The sequence below is a fragment of the Lepidochelys kempii genome, chromosome 1 (assembly GCF_965140265.1).
Source record: "Lepidochelys kempii isolate rLepKem1 chromosome 1, rLepKem1.hap2, whole genome shotgun sequence".
In the NCBI taxonomy this organism is placed as follows: Eukaryota; Metazoa; Chordata; order Testudines; family Cheloniidae; genus Lepidochelys; species Lepidochelys kempii.
Genome location: NC_133256.1, coordinates 149303803 through 149326543, shown reverse-complemented (window position 1 = coordinate 149326543; position 22741 = coordinate 149303803).

Here is a 22741-nt window from a genome sequence, read left to right as displayed (position 1 = left end):
TAAACAAAGAAACCAGCGATTGTTCAGGCCCCACTTTTGCTGCTCAGGTCTGGCTGTTGAGGCCTGTGATATCTGTGGCCATAGGTCACCTCATTTTGCTGCACATCCTCTCTCCAGAAACATTTCTGGCTGTCTAGGGAGATAACAAGGCTGGAAAATAAAGCTGTGCTGTAGTGCTTTCGGCTACTAATTTGACTCCTCTTGGATTGAGATGTCAGCATGGTTTATATCCACTAGTGGTGCCCTCCGAGTAAAGGCCTAGCTCATTTGTAGAAAGTCGGGTTGACCTTATCCCTCACAACGTCAGTAGTAGTGGAAGCAGCTGCTCTGAGGGTTGATGGAAATAGAATGCATCAGGGGAATGGGAGGAACCCCAATTCTCAACAGCTGCAACCCCTTGGAGTGAGGTGAGGGAGAACAGGAGCCGCCAGTCTCACTCAAAAGCGGCAGCTCCATTCAGAAATGAGAAGGAAGTCAGGCTTTTCGGAAAGAAAAGGGAAGCTACAGTACAAAGAGAAAGCAGGCACTTTGAGGGGAATTGAAAGAGGGATGTGGAAGTAAAAGAGGAAAACCAAGAGTTTCAGGCAAAAAGAAATGGCATCTTCAGGAAGGAGAGACGCGAAGACTCCAAAGGGATGTGGAACACAGAGAAAGAGATGAAGGGAGGTCTGAACAGAGAAATTACTAAATGCAGGGAAGCACAAAGAGGGCATAGTGATGACTGAGAATACCAGGAGCAAAGAGAAGGGAGAAAGAAATAATTGTTATGGGAGTGGTTGAAGGGTGTGATGTTCCCCTCTGGTGTTATCTGGACCAGTGATCTGCTGGGTCACTTCAATTCTTGACTCTGGGAGCCAGCCTTACCCTGCTCTGCTGTGAGAACCCCCACTCCTGGGCTGTTCATGCACAGCCTCTGGCATGTAAGCTGCTCCTTGGATTGTGCAACTGAATGACACTAGCCAATATCTCTGGTCCCAGACACAACCCTAGGAACCTCCATCTTGCAGTGTCCAGTTATGCCCACTGAATGCTGCAAGCTTATATGAGTTCATCAATTTAACAAAGAAATTAATATGCACCAGGCTTGTTATCCCAAGGGGATCCCTAACATGCTTTAAACCAAATGCACTACTTTAGGTAGAATAAACAAACAGATTTTTAACTATAAAGATAGATTTTAAGTGATTATAAGTCAAAACATAAGTCAAATTTGGTCAAATGAAATAAAAGCAAAATGCGTTCTAAGATGATAACACTTTCAATGTCCTTACAAACTTAGATGCATCTCACCACAGGCTGGCTGGTTGCTCTTCAGCCAGGCTTTCCCCTTTGATCAGCACTTCAGTTGCTTGGTGTAGTGTCTGCAGATGTAGGTGGAAGAGAGAGGAAGAGCATGGCAAATGTCTCTCCCTTTTATCATGTCCTTTCTTTTCTCTTGGCTTTGCCCCCCTTCAGAGTCAGGTGAGCATTACCTCATCATAGTCCCAAACTGACCAAAGGAAGGGTGCGGGGGTGACTCGCTTGAGAGTCTAACAGATTCTTCTGTTGCTGCCTAGGCCAGGATCCTTTGTTCCTGTGAGGCTGGGCTGGGTTTGTCCCATACCTGCCCTGATGAGGTGTGAACTGCCTCTCTGTTCTTGGAGAGTTTTTGCTTGGGCTTGCTTTAAGCCATGAGGATACATTTTCAGCCTCCTAAATATATCTATATGAAATTATAACCTATAACATTACTATAATATTACTGTAAGAATTCCTATAACAACCATGCTCAGTGCATCATGAGCCTTCCGAAGACACCCGACATGACAAACTTTGCATTGGATACCACACAATCATTTTACAAGGATGAACATGGGGGTGCAGGGTGTTTCCCCGGGGTATAGTGTGTCATAAAGGGGACTTAGCATCAGACAGAGCAAATGGGATGGAACATCATGATTACGTGGGAATGAGTTATGTGTGTTACTGAGCACACCTGTTGTGTGCATTTACTTGATTGTGAATTTTTAATAACTTGCTTTTATAAAGCACCAGCTGCCAATACTTGGTATTATTTGTTTTGGAGTTATATATGCAGTAAATAGAGAATAACCCTTTCCTGCTCTTTGCCTGATTTATTTATGATTTATTTGGTACCATTTAAAAACTCTTGGCATGAATGTGAGAGCACAGGTGTCCATGCCAGTGCAGCAGGCTGAAGAGCAATAGGCAGTGGTTTCTTAGCTCTACTTGTAAGTACAAAGCTGATTTCCAAAGTAGCTGAGTACATGAGAACCACCAGAGCCTTTACAAATGATGCAAACACACTGAAAGGCTAGATCATGAATATAAGAAAGGAGGCAGACCACTTAAAAAAATACGGGCACACTGTTCAAAAACTATGAAGGTAGGGCTAATATTGTACCATCTGAGCAGCCATGACCTAGCTATAGTAACCAAGAAACACTATATTAAATCTTCCACAAGCATAAAATACCTATGCCATTTGACCCAGTTGATTCATCTGGTCAATTGTATGTAGTATTCCATGCTAACATTTCCCACGCCCACTCCCGGAAGCAGTTCTTCCTAGAATAGCATGTGAGTGTGGTAACATCCCTATGATTCCTTTGAGCACTGCTTGGCAGCAGGTATTTTCCAATTCAGTTCTAAAAATGCAAAATGCTCCTGTTTCTAACAATGTGTAGTGTATTGTGTCAAAATATAGTGAATACAGAGATTTACAACGTGTCCACTCTGCTGGTAACCATTTATTATAGTGGCACATCATTACTAAATTACAATGGAATTTCTGTAAAAGTACATAGGACGTTCACATTAATATCAAATGAATTCATTATAGTCAATATTGTTATGAATACTAAATGATTTCATAAGGCTAGGATACTCTTCTTAATGATATGTTTAATTAATGCTGTTATAATGGAAGTCTCATGAGATTGTATATGACAGCCACATGGGTATCAAATAAATTAATAATGATTAGTGCAATGGTAGTGAATACAAAATAATTCATCGTGATCAAGCACCTAAAGAGTTATCAGCAATAAATTGCAAGTCATTATTACTTTGTTGCAGCAACATTTATCATAGTGGGTTTTTTTAATGCAGCATTAATAGGAATTCTACTTGGCACAATTTAATGTTTCTTTAGGAAACTGTTGCTGACTCGCCCACGTGATCACCCCTTGGTAAGAAAATAAGACAGCCATATACCAGTGGAAGTGATCAAAAGAAATCCCTCCCATCTCTGCCACTGTTCTGACCAAGTGAACTGGAACATCATCAGAGAACAACACTATGCTGTACAATTGCAATCAGCAGCTGCCCAATCCTGCAAAAGCATTTAAGAATGTTTTACTTTAAGCACCTGCTTAGGATCCATTGATTTCAATGGGACTGAAGCTCATGTTGGACCCTGAGTACTTTCTAGACCCAGTGATGTCAACTGGAGTAATGGGTGGGTTCAGCTGTCTGCAGGACAGGAGCCAAGAATAGCAGCACTCCATTGGGACAGCACTGATGAACTTCTTCTGTGGGAAGTAGTTCCATGTAGCCAGGATCAACTGGTCAGTCCATTACGGACAATCATTCAGACTGGTGCAAGCCAGAGGACAAGTCCGTGGTTATCTGGCAGTCTGATATTCCTTTCTAAGGGAGGTTGGATCAGTGACAATATATTCATAACAAATCTGGTGAAGGCATAAGAGAGGTGGGATAGGTTCCTTTAATATGATCTCTAGCCATGAAATCTCAAGGTTAGTTGCTTCTTTCTAGACCCCTTTACATAGGAGCCTCTCAAGTCAATGAAGCAGTTGTACACTGACCACGTGATTTATTTGCCTTTCGGCTTCCTCTCCTATGTTTGCCATTGTAATGTTCAGTAAAATCTATGTGTAATATATTCACCACATCTCAAGTGCATATGCAGGGCTTTAGGGCAAACAGCATTAGACTTTCACTCTAAAGTTGATTGAAGTCATTCAGGTGGTTCTAGCCAAAAAAAAAAAAAAATCACTCATGATGATCTTTAATGGATACTGGAAGAAACGTGATGTAAGATCTTAATTGAAATGCCAGGAATAGTTGAGCATAGGTGTTCTTCAAATCCATTGACCTGCCAGCTAAACAATAATAAATTATGTTTATAGCAAAAATATTATTCTAGTGACATAAACATAACATGTAAAATTAAAGTTGAAAGCATCACTTTAAAGGATTTACATGATTTATCGTAGTGAATATTTACTATAATGATGATTAATACAGCTTCATAGATATGCATTGTGCTTTAGACAAATAGCATTAAAGACTAGAAATTAGATTCTGAGCTCTGTTATGTAATATAAATTTGGAATAACTGATTTGACTTGCTGTGCGCCAGTGTAACTGACTCCATGGTTTCTGGATATATAGCCAAGTTAAGGTTGTAAGTCTCCTAACTTGCATGCTTCAATTTATAACCTTAATGCAGATGTTTGTAGTGTACGAATATTCTCTACAAGTACGTGGACCAGAGCTGGGTGAGGGATCCTTCTTTAAAGAGTTGCCCCATACATGAGGCAGCTGCATTGTGGCACTGGGTGAAGCCAGTCCATGTGCATACAGACAGGATCTACAGGCAAGAATGCAGCCCTGCACGTCATTTCTCAGAGGGGCAGGCTCTGCGGGCTAGGGATGAGACAAAAGAGCTGGTCAGACTGATCCTTCCTGCCCCAAGAGCTGTGTTGACACACCTTTTTCCTGGATGCTGCCCTGTTACAGCACAGGATCTAAAATAAGATCAGAAATACTGACACTTCAGCCTATCCTCTCCCCACTCACTCACTCTGCAGTGCCCTATGTTCCTAAAGGTAATTTCTTCATTACATGAAAATCTCCCACGCCATATCCTCTTGAATGGTATCTGGGGGGAAGTCCACCCAGTCTCCTCCTCCCGCTCCTCTCTTGGCTGGTCTACTTGGGTATGGAGTGGCCAGATGACCCACTTCCGGTACCATGAGAGCAGTAGATGAGTAGTGGAACCCGAAACCACATTTGTCAAAGAATAATAAAGATGAAAAATACCTGCACTAGGCCATCTAACCTATTCTATTACAGCACCCACCACCCTTTCCTGATTATTAGAACATCCTGTAATAGGTAGACTGGCTCTCTGAGGCAAGCTGGGCTCAGTCTTACTTGTGATATAACAACCATCTCTCAGCCTCACTAATGAGCTGGTAACATATGGGCTAATTAGTGACCCCAAATGGGTATCCTGGGGATTAATTAGAAAGATTGGTCCCACCTATGGTCATGAAGCAGTGAAAGCTAGGAGAGAGAATTAGGGGAGTTTCCCTCTGGGAGCAGGCTGAGGAAGTTAAGTTAAGGCACTTGCTGGAAGCAGGGTAGGCTGCTGTAGGAGAGCCTTGAGTTAGGGCCTGTAACAGGAGGAGACCCCTCCCCCCAAGGCAGCAGAGTAGGGGAGGGAAATCCTGAGAGAGGGCCTCCAACAATCAGGGAGATCCCTAAGGGAGGCTGCTGGACTCTATAGAGAATGGCAGCACTAGGGGAATTCTGCTGAAGAAGAGGCAAGACAGCGAAGCTCTGCAGGGACCAGAAGAAGGGGCTGAGAAGCAGATAAATTTAGTGGTGCCAGAGAGGGGCTGCTAGTTTGGGTATGTGATTTGGACTTTCAGTTGGCCCTTTTGTTACCCTGGAAGGGGACTGAACTGATGTGACCTGGCCAGAGGACTGAGCCATGGAAAACCTGGTCAGAGGCAGATGGCTAGCTGGGATATAAGGACCACTTGCAGTATCAAACTTTGACGCAAGGGGGTATTAAGGGTGGCTTGTACGCTGCCTTATACATACTTGTACTCTGGAGTGCCCATGCTATAAAAATGTCAGGAGTGTTAGAGTTTCAAAAGCACTTTGGACCTTATTGCAAATACTAGGAAGGTCCTGAGTGAACAGAGCTGCAGGAAAGGGCTTACTCTGGTCACTTCCTACTGGAGGATCTGTCTGGAGAGGGAGGAAAAGTGAATTGGTCAGTTATTCCCTCAAAGACTTTTTGTACTGACTTAGTCTGATGCTACAAGGAGGTGGTGAGGGCTTACCAATCCTCTCCTGTAAATAGTAAGTTCAGAGTGGGAAATTAATGAAGATTCAGCATGGTCCCTATATTTCTTGAAAACCAGTTCATCCATCCCTGTGCAGTGACTCATTAATGCTGTGTGGAAAGTAGTCTAAGAATGAGACCTAGTGTTAGGATTTTTGAGTTTACCCAAGGCAATGAGCATTAGTAGTGTTTTTCATCCATAGGTTTTGAAGTGCTTTGCAAAGGGAAATTCCGTGGGCATAACTATCCCCTTTTTATCAGGAGGACACAGTTAAGTGACTTGCCCAAGGACCCATAGTAAATCAATGGCATGAGATGTGGGTTCTAATTCCATTTCTGTCTCCCAGCTCCATGGTCTAACTAATGGACCAAGCTGCCCCTTTGTCCCAAGGGTGCAGGAACAATTTGTATAATGGAGGTGCTGAGAACCATTGAACCAAATTGTAAATCCTGTATATAATGGAAACCAGTTCAAGCCAGGGGATGCGACAGCCCCCCTAGTTCCAGTACCTATGCTTTGTCCATTTTCACAAGTAGCTTTTGGCCACTTTCCGCGCCCTGGAAAGAAGGGGAGAGAGTCTTGTTTCCAGACAGCAAACACTAATAATGACTGCCATGCATGTAATGCCATCAGTCTTTGAGAGTAGTTACTCTTGCAGTCAATGAAAAGAGCAGTGCTGCATTCGTAGGCCTCAGGAAGACCTAGAAATTTGGGATCTGAAATAGCAAATAATGTCCTTCAAAGGGGTTTTGCCCATTTTCACGTGCTTTGAGATGGGAGGTTACCCATTAACCATAATCAAAGGTAAAAGAAAATATCACTAGCAACAATAATTGTAGTAGTAGAACATTACTAACTCTTGTTTCTGTAATTTGCAAATTTGTTAATTTACTCAAACTTGAAGGTTTTACCCTATTACTAAGCACAGATTTAATAGCGGAGTGGTATAGGTAGGACTAAGATTACATTACTAGCAAGTGTAAAGTAGTACATATTGTAAAAGTATAGTATAAAGCATGCATTCATTAAAATAAATTGCACTTGTCAAAAAACCCTGAAGTATTATAGAGTACTGTGGGCTCACTAAAAGGCTCTCTTCATGCCTTTTAAATATTAGCGCTTAGAACAGCTTATTAATGGATTGCAGCTTCTGTGACAGACAGTGAGGAATCTCAACACTATAACAAATCATAAGATTTTGTACAGATTTTGCCATTATTCTGATTGTGCAAAAATTACTTTTATTGATTGCAATTGTACCAGTTGGGGTAGTGGTTTGTCCATTGCGGGGTACGTGCCTCACACTGGGCCCAAAGAGAGCCTTTTGGCTCTGTCTCACCCTACTACACCTGGAGGAGGTATCAGTCCTAGAGGGAGAACTTAAAAGGGCTGAACCCAGCTCAGGTGGGGGGTGACCAGGGAGGAGAGCAGATCTCTAGCACTCTCCCAACAAGAGAAGCCTGGCTGGAGTCGGGGAGCTGAGCTGGATTGCTGGCAGACAGAGCCTCCCTGAAGGAGGGTAAGTCTGTGAGAGGGAGCCCAAGGCAGTTGGGAATGAGCCCATCCAAAATTCTGCTCACTGGTGGAGGGGCCTGCCCGGCTGAGACAGAGACTGGCCTGTGAGGGGAGGGTAAAGAGAGCTCCCTTCCAGCAGAACCAGCTGGATAGCAGAAAGTGCTCAGACACTCTGCAGGGAGCCTGTGGAAGAGGGTTAAGGGGAGTGGTGGTTGTACACTGGGAGCCCAGGAAGAGGCTGAGGCAAAAAAGCCCAAGACAGGGCAAGGTAGCAAGGGGGTCTGTGTAGTCAGGTCTTGACTGCCTAGTCAGTGGTCCCTGGATCGGAACCGAGTGGAGAGGGAAGGCGTGGGTTCCTCTACCAGCCCACAGAGGAAGGTGGTATGGAACCCCTTGTCAAGGAGTCAGGACTAGTGAGCATGGAGTCAGACTGAAGGTCCAATGTGAAACTGATGGACTATAACATGCTGATCTCTTAGTACCCTGAAAAGGGGGAGGATCCTGACCTAGCCAGAGGGCTGAGTTGCAAGAAGCAGCAGACCCTATCGGCAGGGAGAGCTAAAGGAAGAGAGCCTGTCTGCCATGCCTAGCTACCAGGGAATGTGCCAGCTGGTGAGTTGCATGCTTAAGTTTTGCTTGTTGAAAATTTATGAAGCATGGCTGTACAACACAGAAATTCTTTCTGTGATACAGTAAAAAACCAACCATAATCATGTGTATTCACTAATTCACAAAACTCAGTAAAGCCCATTAGATATTTGTCATCGTGCAAAATAGCAAGATCATACTGTAAGTAGCATTGCAGTAGTATAATAAATGATCAGTTGCATTCAGGGCCTGTTCCTTTACCATTTAAGTCAAAGACAGGTTTTTTCAGTGGCACTAGGATTTGGAGCAGAATAAATTTATTATTCTTGTTGTTCTGCATGCTAGAACAGCAGTCCATGAAAGACAAGCTTGTAAAGAAGCATGTAGTAAAAATACTTTAACAATCTACTATAAATTAAACATAAGACCTTAATGTAATAGTGAATATGTGTTAGCTGCAAACGTAGGTCTATATATGCCAAGTTGGCTTAGTAATTAACTCACCCTTATGAATTGCACATAAGGAAGATTGCCGGTGATTATCTGCATCTAGTTAACCTCTGTGGGCAGACTCCTTGCTTTTGTATATATGGTCATGAAAGAGAAGCAACATGTTCCTGGCCTAAGAAGGTTTTGCCCTTGGAAACCCTGTCAGTCAGAAATGGCATTTTCTTACTGGATTTGGTTTGCTATGTTTTTTTTTCCCAAAACATGTCTGCTTATTTTAAGTAACATAAATTAATTCTTATAATTCCTCACTCCAGTTAAGGCTGCAGTCCTGATAAAGCCTTGAATTCTCTATCTGTATTAAGAAAAGGAGTACTTGTGACACCTTAGAGATTAACAAATTTATTTGAGCATAAGCTTTCGTGAACTACAGCTCACTTCATCGGATGCATGCAGTGGAAAATATTTGTATTGTCTTCTGGCTCGTGCAGAAATACGAAATAAGTTCCAATGGCAGAATTTCTATTACTGATGTCAAAGCCTGAAGAACACAGTGTGTCTTTCAAATGCCAGGTTTAGTTTGCAGGGTAATTATTGAGGGGTGGGTGTGTGCGTGCGGAGGGGGAATCCTTGTACTTGGAAGTTTTAAAAGGTGATCTGGAATCACTAAGGCAATAATTCTGGAACCCCACAATATCCTTTCAAGAGTCACTCTTCAGAGTATGCAATGGTTGTTCTAGCACCTAGATAATGCCTATGCTAAGTCTAAGGACAATAAATTGCATGCTGAGGTTATTTAGTTATCAAACATAAAACAGGAAATTTCCAGGGTGACTTCTGAATCTGTTCTTTAAGGCACTTCCATATAGCTCTGGTGGGCATTATCAGTCCTGTCTGGACAGCAAATGAAAACCTGAATGAGACCATTTTTCATAAAGTATATAAATTCCACCAGGACTTGTATATGAATAATACATAGCGTGAATACTAGCACATTTTTCAAACACTAAAAAGATTCCACATGAACAGGTAAATGGATTTCTTTGAGTTCAGCCATATTGATGGCCCCACGTTTTCTGTCCAATGCCGAAGATATTCTTTTCCGCCCTAACATTCAAATGTCTACAGGGTATGTATATATAAAGATGATATAACACATTTGTATCCATTGTAGAAAACTGGAATTGGTTCCTCACTTGGGTTCCTATCTTGTAAACTTTGCTGCTGACTTCAATGGGGGGAGAGTGTGGAGACCTGGCAGAACTGGGTCCTTACAAAGCAAGTGAATCCTTATTCTAAGCAAGAATATGTTGAAGCAGCATGTGCCAATAAACTGTGTCAATTTAGGGATCTCTTCTCCATATCCTTTCTTATTCTTGTATCTCCCCACTTTTTTCCAGTCAGATATTAATGTATTAAGTAGATTTACGTATAACAAAGAAAATTAGTTTATTGTAAACTTTGTTATATTTACACACATGTTTTTTTTAAAAAAATACACAATTCACTAGTTTTAGATGCTAAGGGTTTGGACTAGAAGACATCTTCGCATTGGGGAGTGGGATGGGGTATATAAACCCCACGTGGGGACAGTTCGTGGCCCTGCCCTTCTGCACTTGCAGAGTCTGCTCTACATGGTGGAGGAAGGGTTTAAAAGGGCTGCAGGGGTGAAGTATGCAGTATGCAAGTTGTAGCAAGCCCAAGATAGGGTGACTAGGTGTCTGGTTTTGGACCGGAACACCCGATCCAAAAGACACTGCTGACCGGGCTGTTGAATGTCCGGTTCACGTGGCGCTGTAGTGGGGCTGGCAGGCTCCCTGGCAGCCGCCGTGCCATGGACCGTGCAGCTCCTGGGTCAGGAAGCAGCCGGCATCTCCAGCTCCTAGCCTTAGGGCCTGCTGGGGGTGCCGTTTGAGTGCTGCTCCCCCCTCAGGCACAGCTCCCATTGGCTGGGTCAGGGTAGGGGAGGAACTAGTGCCGCAGGCAGCTGTTGAGGGGTTGCGTGGTTCACGCCTCTCCTGCTGTTGCCTGGCCCTATTCTTATCACGTAGCTGGGCTTGAGCTGTGGTGCATGGCCTGCAGCAAACTGTGGTCTGTTGTCCCACCGCCGGCACCCAGGAGTTGAAGGTATGTGTATCCCCATTGCCGAGTGCTGGGAATGGGGCTGCACCCTCATCCCCTGTCATTGCATCCCTCCTCATCTCAACCCCCCTCCCCACACCTCCATCCTCCATGCTGCATCCCTCCCCCATCCTATCCCGCCCCCACACCTACCCATCCCAGCCCTGTACCCCTTACAGCACTCTCCCACCCAACCTCTCCGCCTCCCAGAGCTGCCACCACCCGCATGTCCCTCGCCCCCACAGCCCTGCATCCCATTCACCTCCATGCACTGCTGCACTCCCATTATGTCCCTATACACTCTTGTGCCCTCCACATCCTCATGCACCTGTAGCCTTCTGCCTCCCCCTGCATCCCCATCCACCCCACATACCCCCCACCCCTTCCTCTCTCCTTCACTGACCCCTCTCACCCCCACCCTGTTCTCATCCTTGGCCTCTTTCCCTCTCCATCCTCTCTCCTCCATCCCCACCCCCATCTTTTCCCCCTCCAGTCCACCCCTCCTCCCTTCCCGGCTGGGTGATTTAGGCAGCCCCTGGAAAAGTATATGAAAAAGTGTCTCTGTAAGTGTGTGCATGCATGCATTGTATGTGTGTAAGATACTGTGTGTCTTTGTGTAGGGAGGTGTGTGTATTGCCGCATGTGTGTGTACCTGTGTGAATAAAATGTGCATCCTAACTCTTTCGCTTTTATTCCTTTTGCTGGCTTGTGCACAAAAAATTGGTGACATAAAATGTGTATATTCATTTCATAACAAGTTTTTAAAAGAGAAGGGAACTCTAAAAGAAATGTTCTTAAAAAGTGAATGTTGTTGATGAGTAATTGCAGAAGAGACATTGTATCCCCACCCTTGTCTAGCTGCATAATAAACTCTTTGTTGCAGACTCTCTCTTTTTATGTGTATGTCCAGCACTTACCACCCTGGAGCCCTGAATTTAGCTGGGGTCTCTAGGCATTAAATAACAATTGTAATAATGAATAATTTGGAATTTATATGTGTTTACTTTAAATCTAAGCTGCAGAAGCTATCGGAAGCCTGCATCCCAAGAAAGGGGGGGGAAATTCATAGGCAGGAATTGTAGACCAAGCTGGAGGAGCAAGCATCTCAGAGAGGTGATTAAGAAAAAGCAGAAAGCATACACGGAGTGGAAGATGAGAGGGATCATCAAGGAAAGCTACCTTATTGAGGTCAGAACATGTAGGGATAAAGTGAGACAGGCTAAAAGTCAAGTACAGCTGGACCTTGCAAAGTGAATTAAAACCAATAGTAAAAGGTTCTATAGCCATATAAATAAGAAGAAAACAAAGAAAGAAGTAGTGGGACCACTAAACACTGAGGATGGAGTGGAGGTCAAGGATAATCTAGGCATGGCCCAATATCTAAACAAATACTTTGCCTCAGTCTTTAATAAGGCTAAAGAGGATCTTAGGGATAATGGTAGCATGACAAATGGGAATGAGGATATGGAGGTAGATATTACCATATCTGAGGTAGAAGCAAAACTCGAACAGCTTAATAGGACTAAATCAGGGGGCCTGGATAATATTCATCCAAGAATATTAAAGGAATTGGCACATGAAATTGCAAGCCCATTAGCAAGAATTTTTAATGAATCTGTAAACTCAGGGGTTGTACCGTATGATTGGAGAATTGCTAACATAGTTCCTATTTTTAAGAAAGGAAAAAAAGTCATCCGGGTAACTACAGGCCTATTAGTTTGACATCTGTAGTATGCAAGGGCTTGGAAAAAATTTTGAAGGAGAAAGTAGTTATGGACATTGAAGTCAATGGTAAATGGGACAAAATACAATATGGTTTTACAAAAGGTAGATCGTGCCAAACCAACCTGATCTCCTTCTTTGAGAAAGTAACAGATTTTTTAGACAAAGGAAACGCAGTGGATCTAATTTACCTAGATTCCAGTAAGGCGTTTCATACCATGCCACATGGGGAATTATTAGTTAAATTGGAAAAGATGGGGATCAATATGAAAATTGAAAGGTGGACAAGGAATTGCTTAATGGAGACTACAGTGGGTGCTACTAAAAGGTGAACTGTCAGGCTGGAGGGAGGTTACCAGTGGAGTTCCTCAGGGATCGGTTTTGGGACCAATCTTATTTAATCTTTTTATTACTGACCTCGGCACAAAAAGTGGGAGTGTGGTACTAAAGTTTGCGGATGACACAAAGCTGGGAGGTATTGCCAATTTAGAGAAGGACTGGGATATCATACAGGAGGATCTGGATGACCTTGTAAACTGGAGTAATAGTAGTGGGATGAAATTTAATGGTGAGAAGTGTAAGGTCATGCATTTAGGGATTAATAACAAGAATTTCAGTTATAAGCTGGGGATGCATCAGTTAGAAGTAATGGAGGAGGAGAAGGACCTTGGAGTATTGGTTGATCATAGGATGACTATTAGCCGCCAATGTGATATGGCCGTGAAAAAAGCTAATGCAGTCTTGGGATGCATCAGGCGAGGTATTTCCAGTAGAGATAAGGAGGTTTTAGTACCGTTATACAAGGCACTGGTGAGACCTCACCTGGAATACTATGTGCAGTTCTGGTCTCCCATGTTTAAGAAGGATGAATTCAAACTGGAACAGGTACAAAGAAGGGCTACTAGGATGATCCGAGGAATGGAAAACTTGTCTTATGAAAGGAGACTCAAGGAGCTTGGCTTGTTTAGCCTAACTAAAAGAAGGTTGAGGGGAGATATGATTGCTCTCTATAAATATATCAGAGGGATAAATACTGGAGAGGGAGAGGAATTATTTAAGCTCAGTACCAATGTGGACACAAGAACAAATGGATATAAACTGGTCATTGGGAAGTTTAGACTTGAAATTAGACGAAGATTTCTAACCATCAGAGGAGTGAAGTTTTTGGAATAGCCTTCCAAAGGAAGCAGTGGGGGCAAAAGATCTATCTGGCTTTAAGATTAAACTCGATAAGTTTATGGAGGAGATGGTATGATGGGATAACATGATTTTGGTAATTAATTGATCTTTAAATATTCATGGTAAATAGGCCCAATGGCCTGTGATGGGATGTTAGATGGGGTGGGATCTGAGTTACCACAGAAAATTCTTTCCTGGGTATCTGGCTGGTGAATCTTGCCCATATGCTCAGGGTTTAGCTGATCACCATATTTGGGGTCGGGAAGGAATTTTCCTCCAGGGCAGATTGGAAGAGGCCCTGGAGGTTTTTCGCCTTCCTCTGTAGCATGGGGCATGGGTCGCTTGCTGGAGGACTGTCCGCTCCTTGAAGTCTTTAAACCACGATTTGAGGACTTCAATAGCTCGGACATAGGTGAGAGGTTTTTCGCAGGGGTGGGTGGGTGAAAGTCTGTGGCCTGCGTTGTGCAGGAGGTCGGACTAGATGATCATAATGATCCCTTCTGACCTTAGTATCTATGAATCTATTGCATGCTAGGTGTGTACACATGAATACACGTGTGTATCTGCATGTAGGTGTGGGAGTCAGTTTCTACAGATTTAATTATATAGGTATCTGGACAGGTGTGCATTTCCGTGGATTTGTATTTGGGCTTCAGGAGTGGGCCTTTAATTGACCCATTATAGCTGTGATAATGTGTGGTCCTAATTCCACACATAACATTACAATACCTTAAGTGAACAAAGAATATGGCGCTGGTTACGAAAAATGGGAGGAGGGGAGGAAAAGAATCATGAAAACCTTTGTGAAATTTCATTTAAAAAAAATTACTTGTTTTGACTATTTGGCTGCCAACTCTTGCGTCCTGTAACAAATAAAATCTGAATTTAGCATAATACATCTGTCAAAACAATATATATGCCTGTTTGGGCCTTGCAGTGAAAATGAGCATGTGAGCGAGGGTGCAGGAGAGCAAGCGGACTGGGACGGTAAGTGGTAGGAAATGGGCCAGGGAGGAAGTTCTGAAGCACTCCTGGGTGCTTGATATCACTGCCTCTTGGAGAGCCTTTGGTTAGAGCCCAGTGGAAAGGGAGGGCACCCAAGCACTGTGAAAAGGGCACAACCCTTCCCCCTGAAAATAAGAGGGATAGAGATTTTGTAAACCCTGAGGCAAGAGTGCAGAGGTAGGCTGAAGACTTTCTTTTGTGGGGACTTAATATATTTTTGGACTGTTATCCCAGAAGTGGTTGGACTCAATTGGTGACCTGGATGGAGGGCCCAGGTTCTGTCTGCTAGGAGAGGGACTGCCGCACTGCTGAAGTGAATGCTGTAGATGGGGAGGGCTAGAGTCCAGTGACCTATCCACTAGGCATCACTAGTGGTAAGTGGTGCCTTGTCACAGGAGAAGAAGGTAGAAGGAACCAAATGTGACCGATGCTAGTCATGTTGCTTGATGTTCACTGGAAGGCACTCAAATGCCACAGTGAGGGGCACAATATAAGAATTTGAATAGAGTAGAAGGAAGTATGAGAATCATAAATTAGAGGTGACAGAAACCTCTAAGATCATCCTGTCAGTTTTCCTATATTTCCTGCAGCATATATTTTTATCTAGTTATTTTATACAACTAGGTTTCCAACACTTTGCTAAGAAGACTATTTCATAGCCCAGTAGACCTGGGTGTTGGAAGGATTTTCTTGATTTTTTTTTTTTTACTTCAGATTTTCCCTTTTTAAAATTTCCTTGCATTGTTTATAGTTATAGTGCCACACGCTACGCCTCTATTCCTGGGGTCAGACTATCACCTCCCGTAGTAAAACCTGCAAGAGGAGTACTGGGGAGAGGAAATGTCCCCAAAGATTCCCCACACCTCATTTTGTCAGGGGGAATGGTTGCCCTGGGTGGTTGCCCAGGCTCCTGTACATCCACTGTGGCTGTTTCCTAGTTCAGCAAGAAGTAGATCCAAGATGACTTCTGCTCTGCTTAGAGTCTGTTTGTTGGATCATAAAAGCAGTCTTCTGTGTAACATGAACCTCTGTAATGACGCCTAAATTTAGTTGTATCTGTTAACAGGTCCAGGAAACTTTGATTTCCATTCTCCTTCTATCCTAATGGTCTGTAGTACATGCCTTGAGTTTTTGTTTTGCCTTCGTTTTCATTCCTTGTATTCTTATTCAAAAGAAGTTTTCCATCATACTCTATTGTAGAAATCCTATTGTAGAAGCTTTCATTACAAACATTGGGGCAAATTGACATTAAAAACAAAGTACCTATTTCTATGTTGACATAACCCAGGAACAATCTGTACAATAAAAAAAAGCCCTTTTATAGGAAGAGCTGAAAATCAAACGTGCTGGAGCCGTGCTTTACATGTAATGGTAGAAATATTAATTTGAGCCATTTTAGAAAAAAACTTACTGAAGATTACATTAATGCAGAGCTGCTATTCTAAGGAAAACAGTCACAATTTCTCTTGCTGCTGTTCAACTGCAAGTGTAACTCATGCATGGTTTTTAAAAAACATGATTGGTTGCCTGCAGTGTTGTAGCTGTGTCTGTCCCAGGATATTAGAGAGACAAGGTGGGTGAGGTAATATCTTTTACTGGACCAACTCCTGTGAGTCAGCACGACAAGCTTTCAAGCTACACAGAGCTCTTCCTCGGGTCCAGGAAAGGTACTCCGAGTGTAACAACTAAATACAAGGTCAAACAGATAGATGGAATATGTGCTATCTGTTTGACCTTGTGTTTAGTTGTTACACTCGGAGTACCTTTCCTGGACTTGAGGAAGAGCTCTCTGTAGCTTGAAAGCTTGTCTTGCTCACCCACAGAAGTTGGTCCAATAAAAGATATTACCTCACCCACCGTGTCTCTAGGATGACAATCTATCAGTTCTAGGATCTATACATGGGGTCTGCATAAGTGTCTGGCTCTAATTCAGCACTTTAAAATGATATCAGTGCAAGAATCAGATACCCAAGGTGCACACTCACTACTATGGTGACCGCTCATATTTAAGTGGGGAATAAAAACCTAGACATAGATCCCTTGAAATGAAGATGAGACTGACATCCGTTTCAAAATAGCTATCTTTTAAAGTAACTTTGAAAGCAAACAAGCTATAGAGACAGGTTTCCTTAAACAATGCACAGAAGTACCACAGCATATAATAACCATCTTTATTACTGTATATCATGTTGATTGCACTGTATTTATGTTTTTATATTGCAAAATCAATGAGATGAACACATGCTACAAAAGGAGAATTTTTGTGTGCTTTCATAGGATTTAAAACGTTGTGCATGTAAGAAAATCATACAAACAACATTAGACATGAAAAGAGCTAACCTTTTAAATGGCCAAGTTAAATAAGCTACACTTAGGGCTAATATACCTTACCTGTTAACACTCACATGGAATATGTTTCTTTTAAATACACTAATTGACCAATGTTACATATCACTATCTGCACCTGTAACTTTATGGCAAATCCTATATTATCTGTTAATGTAAAGCTGTTTTTACAGATACAGTTTTGAAAAGCTATCCTGGCGTTAAAAGGTCCTCAAAAGGTTCAGTCATATTCAATTTGGTGAGATCATGTGTGCCGCAAAAAGTATGCTTTTAAATGTGCATTTTCTGTGCGGGAAATGGAATCTGAGAGGCAGGTGGAAAGCCTACTTTTGTAGTAATGGAGCTAAAATCTTGCCATATAAATGTTTGGTTCATGTGATTTTTCAGAAGCAATTTAAATCCACAAACCAAGGGAAAAGTCTAAAACTGGTTTGTTGGATTGATTTCACTTCAACAAGATTACCTTTAAATGCAATGCATTTTTTTTGGTAGAGTAAGAATGTATGTGTATATTTTTACTTGAAAAAGAAAATTTAGGGAATGCTTCTAAATTTCCATTTAGGATTTGTTGGTTTACACTAAAAAAACCTGATTGTGAAGGGGCAGCTTTCGGAATGCATTGGAAGAGCTTAAATAGAGGGGTGGTGTTTTGTTCGGTTTGCAAACTAAAAGTTTCTGTAAATAAAAGATTTTAAAGACACACTTTATCATCTTCTTGTACCAGCTGTGCATATTCTAAAGTCAGGCTCTAAACCCAAGTCAGTAATGTAACTTCTCTAAATGTATTTAGGCTTTGAAGAAAGACACCTTCTGGGCCAAACTCTCTAATAGCATACCTCCATTGACTTCAGCAGTGAATACTTTAGGCTGTTGATTGTGACCAATGTTGACCAGGCCAGAAATGACTTGCATAGTAATGCAGAGAGCTAACAACTAGGCCAGTGGTAGGCAACCTATGGCACGTGAGCTGATTTTTCTGTGGCACACTCACTGCCTGGGTCCTGGCCACCGGGCCACGGGGCTCTGCATTTTAATTTAATTTTAAATGAAGTTTCTTAAACATTTTAAAAACCTTATTTACTTTACATACAACAATAGTTTAGTTATATATTATAGACTTATAGAAAGAGACCGTCTAAAAATGTTAAAATGTATTACTGGCACGTGAAACCTTAAATTAGAGTGAATAAATGAAGAGTCAGCACACCACTTCGGAAAGGTTGCCGACCCCTGGACTAGGCTATTTGGTGAGCCTCTGATACACCAAAAATTTAAGCCCTGATATTTAGAATGCAGCTCAGGTCTCCAACATTGTAACAAAGCATCAATTGCCAGACTTAAAAACTAACCTTTTACATTTAACATTAGTTAGACTAAGTACTTTGGGGCAGGGATTAGTCTTTACGTAAGCACAGTGTCTAGAAAAATGAGATCCTAACTGGGGCCTCTGTACTATCTCAGGACAAATAGTAAACATAAAGAGCAATTGGGCTGTGGCACAGTAACAAAACCCAAAGCCTTCATACTGAAGGTTACAGAGTAGCAGCCGTGTTAGTCTGTATCCGCAAAAAGAACAGGAGGACTTGTGGCACCTTAGAGACTAACCAATTGATTTGTGCATCAGCTTTCGTGGGCTACAGCTCACTTCATCAGGTGCAGAGAATGGATAATGTCATGGCAAACCTGGTGGCTGACCTTTGTGACTTTGTCCTCACCCACAACTATTTCACATTTGGGGACAATGTATACCTTCAAGTCAGCAGCACTGCTATGGGTACCCGCATGGCCCCACAGTATGCCAACATTTTTATGGCTGACTTAGAACAATGCTTCCTTAGCTCTCATCCCCTAACACCCCTACTCTACTTGCACTATATTGACGACATCTTCTTCATCTGGACCCATGGAAAAGAAGCCCTTGAGGAACTCCACCATGATTTCAACAATTTCCATCCCACCATCAACCTCAGCCTAAACCAAGCAGTCCATTTCCTGGACACTACTTTGCTAATAAGTGATGGTCACATAAACACCACCCTATACCGGAAACCTACTGACCGCTATACTTACCTACGTGCCTCCAGCTTCCATCCAGGACACACCGCATGATCCATTGTCTACAGCCAAGCTCTACGATACAACCACATTTGCTCCAATTCCTCAGACAGAGACAAACACCTACAAGATCTCTATCAAGCATTCTTAAAACTACAATACCAACTTGCTGAAGTGAAAAAACGGATTGACAGAGCCAGAAGAGTACCCAGAAGTCACCTACTACAGGACAGGCCCAACAAAGAAAATAACAGAATGCCACTAGCTGTCACCTTCAGCCCCCAACTAAAACCTCTCCAGTGCATCTTCAGAGATCTACAACCTATCCTGAAGGATGACCCATCACTCTCACAGAACTTGGAAGATGGACCAGTCCTCGCTTACAGACAGCCTCACTACCTGAAGCAAATACGCTCCAGCAACCACACAACAAAACACTAACCCAGGAACCTATCCTTGCAACAAAGCCAGATGCCAACTCTGTCCACATATTTATTCAAGTGATTCCATCATAGGACCTAATCACATTAGCCATGCCATCAGGGGGTCGTTCACCTGCACATCTACCAATGTGATATATGCCATCATGTGCCAGCAATGCCCCTCTGCCATGTACATTAGCTAAACCGGACAGTCTCTACGCAAAAGAATAAATGGACACAAATCTGGCATCAGGAGTAATAACATTCAAAAACCAGTCGGAGAACACTTCAACCTCTCTGGCCACTCAGTAACAGATTTAAAGGTGGCAATTTTGCAACAGAAAAGCTTCAAAAACAGACTCCAACGAGAAACTGCTGAGCTTGAATTAATATGCAAACTAGATTTCATTAATTTGGGTTTAAATAGAGACTGGGAGTGACTGGGTCATTACACATATTGAATCTATTTCCCCATCTTAAGTATCCTCACACCTTCTTATCAACTGTCTAAATGGGCCATTTTGATCATCACTACAAAAGTTTTTTTTCTCCTGCTGATAATAGCACATCTTAATTAATTAGCCTCTTACTCCACCTTTTCATATTCTCTGTATGTGTGTGTGTATATATAAATGTTCCATTCTATACATCCGATGAAGTGGGCTGTAGCCCATGAAAGCCTATGCTCAGATAAATTTGTTAGTATCTAAGGTGCTACAAGTACTCCTGTTCATATTGAAGGTTGACACTCCACCTTTTATGCATTCTGCATTTGATTTGTGGCTGTACGTGGAAACCCCATTGGTTTCAATTAAGTCTTCAAAGAAGCTACAGATTCAGAGAGATGTGTCCTGTGCATTTTGGCTACACTGGGGACTGAGACCCGCTTCTATACGCCTGTGCAGCCACGCTAGACGGGCCTCCATAATGGTTCTGGGTACAGGGACGTAGGTCAGGAGCAGGGCTGTGCTACAGACATCTTGCTCTACCAAGCACCAGCAACTAGAAAAAATGCCACTATTGCCTTTTATCACATCTGTGGTTACAGCTCTGACATGAGATGAGGGAGACCCAGGTTCAAGTCCTTACTCTGTCGGATAGAGAGCAGGGATTTGACCTTTGGTTTCCTATAGAGCTGCGAAAATATCTACTTGAATCTTCCAGACCTCCCAGGCACCTTGGAATGGATTCCTAGGGCCACAGATTTCTCCAGGTACTAGCTTGGAGGAACCTCTGCAGAACGATCCACTGCCACACCAGAGTCTGGCAAACAGGTGCCTTCTGCATCCAATGAGGTTCCCTGGTGTCCAGACCAATTACACCTTTCAGCTTCACCAGATGGTGCTGTAGAACAACTTTCATTTTGACACGCTGGAAATGTAACCTCAGGTAATAGTGTAAGGTTGTACTATTTTTCATATTTGTGTATTTGTTAATCTAAAACCATATCTGTGCTTGTTTAAAAATGAAAAATTAGGTGAAAAGCATTTTACATGGTAAAGGTAGAAAAATGCAGCAGGCACCCAGGAAGAGGACTAGAGAGAGAGTTTAATCAGCCAATGAGAATAATTTGATGAGTACCCCTTCATTTACATTCCAAAAGCACAAATATCCATGACTTGGAGCTGAGGGAGAACAAAAACAGCAAATGAAATGCACTCTTTAGAACCTGGAAGTTGAAACAACATGGTTTGTGCTGTGTTTTGATTTAGCTTCAAAGTGTTGAGTGAGTCATTTGCTAAAATTTGGAGACTAGAATTAGAAATATGTGCATGTCACAAGCCTGGCCTAAAGCACAGATGGTATATTCCAAGGGAAAGGACTCATTTGACATTTGACATTTTTACCATGATTAAAGTTCAAGGATGAAAATCTGCCGCTGGTTAAGTCGATGGCAAAACTCTCATTGACTTCAGTGGGGCCAGGATTTTACCCCAGTTTTGCAGTGTGGATGACAAGAAGTTAAATTCTAAAGCAAACAGTAGAAATAGGTTGCAGGGCCTTCTTCAGAAAGGATCTTGCAAGTCTTTACAGTCTGTAGTCATCCTGAGCGCCAACCCAGATTGGCATGGATCTCCTGGTCGTTTCCTCATGGATGGAAGTCAGTCACCTCAGCAGCGCTGTCCTCCTCTGTGGACTTGCCTTCATTGAGGTTAGGGACTTTCAGAGGGCATGACCTAAGGGACAAGATGAGGAGGGATATGCACAGCTCTATGGACTGTGCATAGAAAAACTCAGTCAGCTAATAGGAATGGGCAGTTTAGGGTTAACTTCCAGTGGCGGAGTCCCAGGCAGGAAGGCTCCAAAGGGGAAAAGGAGAGGGAGTCTGATGCAGGTGATTACGGGAAGAGCAGGGATAGCCACACCAAAGTTTCATCAGCTGATATCCAGAATATGATTTTGTCAACATATGATAGCCTCTAGCTGCAGTGACTCTTTAATTCTTTTAATTTTGTTTTAATTACACCATTTTGTGGCTAGATGAATTTAAAAAAAAAAAACACAACTTTTTTTTAAAAGAAACTGGCTTTTTGGGGGGCTCTAAAAGTAAAGAATTCCTAGGTATGTAAGTCTCAAATGCCAAATTGTTGGGGTTTTTTTTAGGTCAGTGTAAACATTAGTTTCCAAGCTGAGGCCTTGTATACCAAGTTGCAATCTGAAGAACAAGTTCACAACTGAGATAGCAACCCTTGACCATAAACAAGATCTATAATTAAAATGACCCTCTTAACTCTAGCATTATGATTGCATGGTTCTTAAACACAAACCCTCTGCTTTCCTATTACGTAGTCTATTATTGGTTCCTGTTGTATGCCCTAATTAACACCCTATCTTGAGCAGGCCCTTGTCATGCTTTCCAAAATATCAGGGTAACTTAGGAGCTCTCATGGGAGGGGCCTGTGAAACAGTAATGGGCAGTCAAATGCTAGTTTTCAACATGCTAAAGAGCTGCGAAGGAGTGTTTAAGGAGTTGTATTTCATGCTGCAGTTTGGTAATGTACACATCTTTCCAATGTGGGAAATAGTTCATATTCATATACTCTTCACCAGAGGTGAAAGTAAGCTGGTACGGCATACCGGCAAGAGCCGGTGCACCATACTACGGCAGCCTGGCTTCCCCAGGGGGCAATATAAAGGGCCTGGGGCTCCTAGCAGTGGCTGCTGCTGGAGTCCTGGGGTAATGGCTGTGGGGCTCCGGTGGCTATTTAAAGGGCCCGGGGCTACCCTGCTTCTACT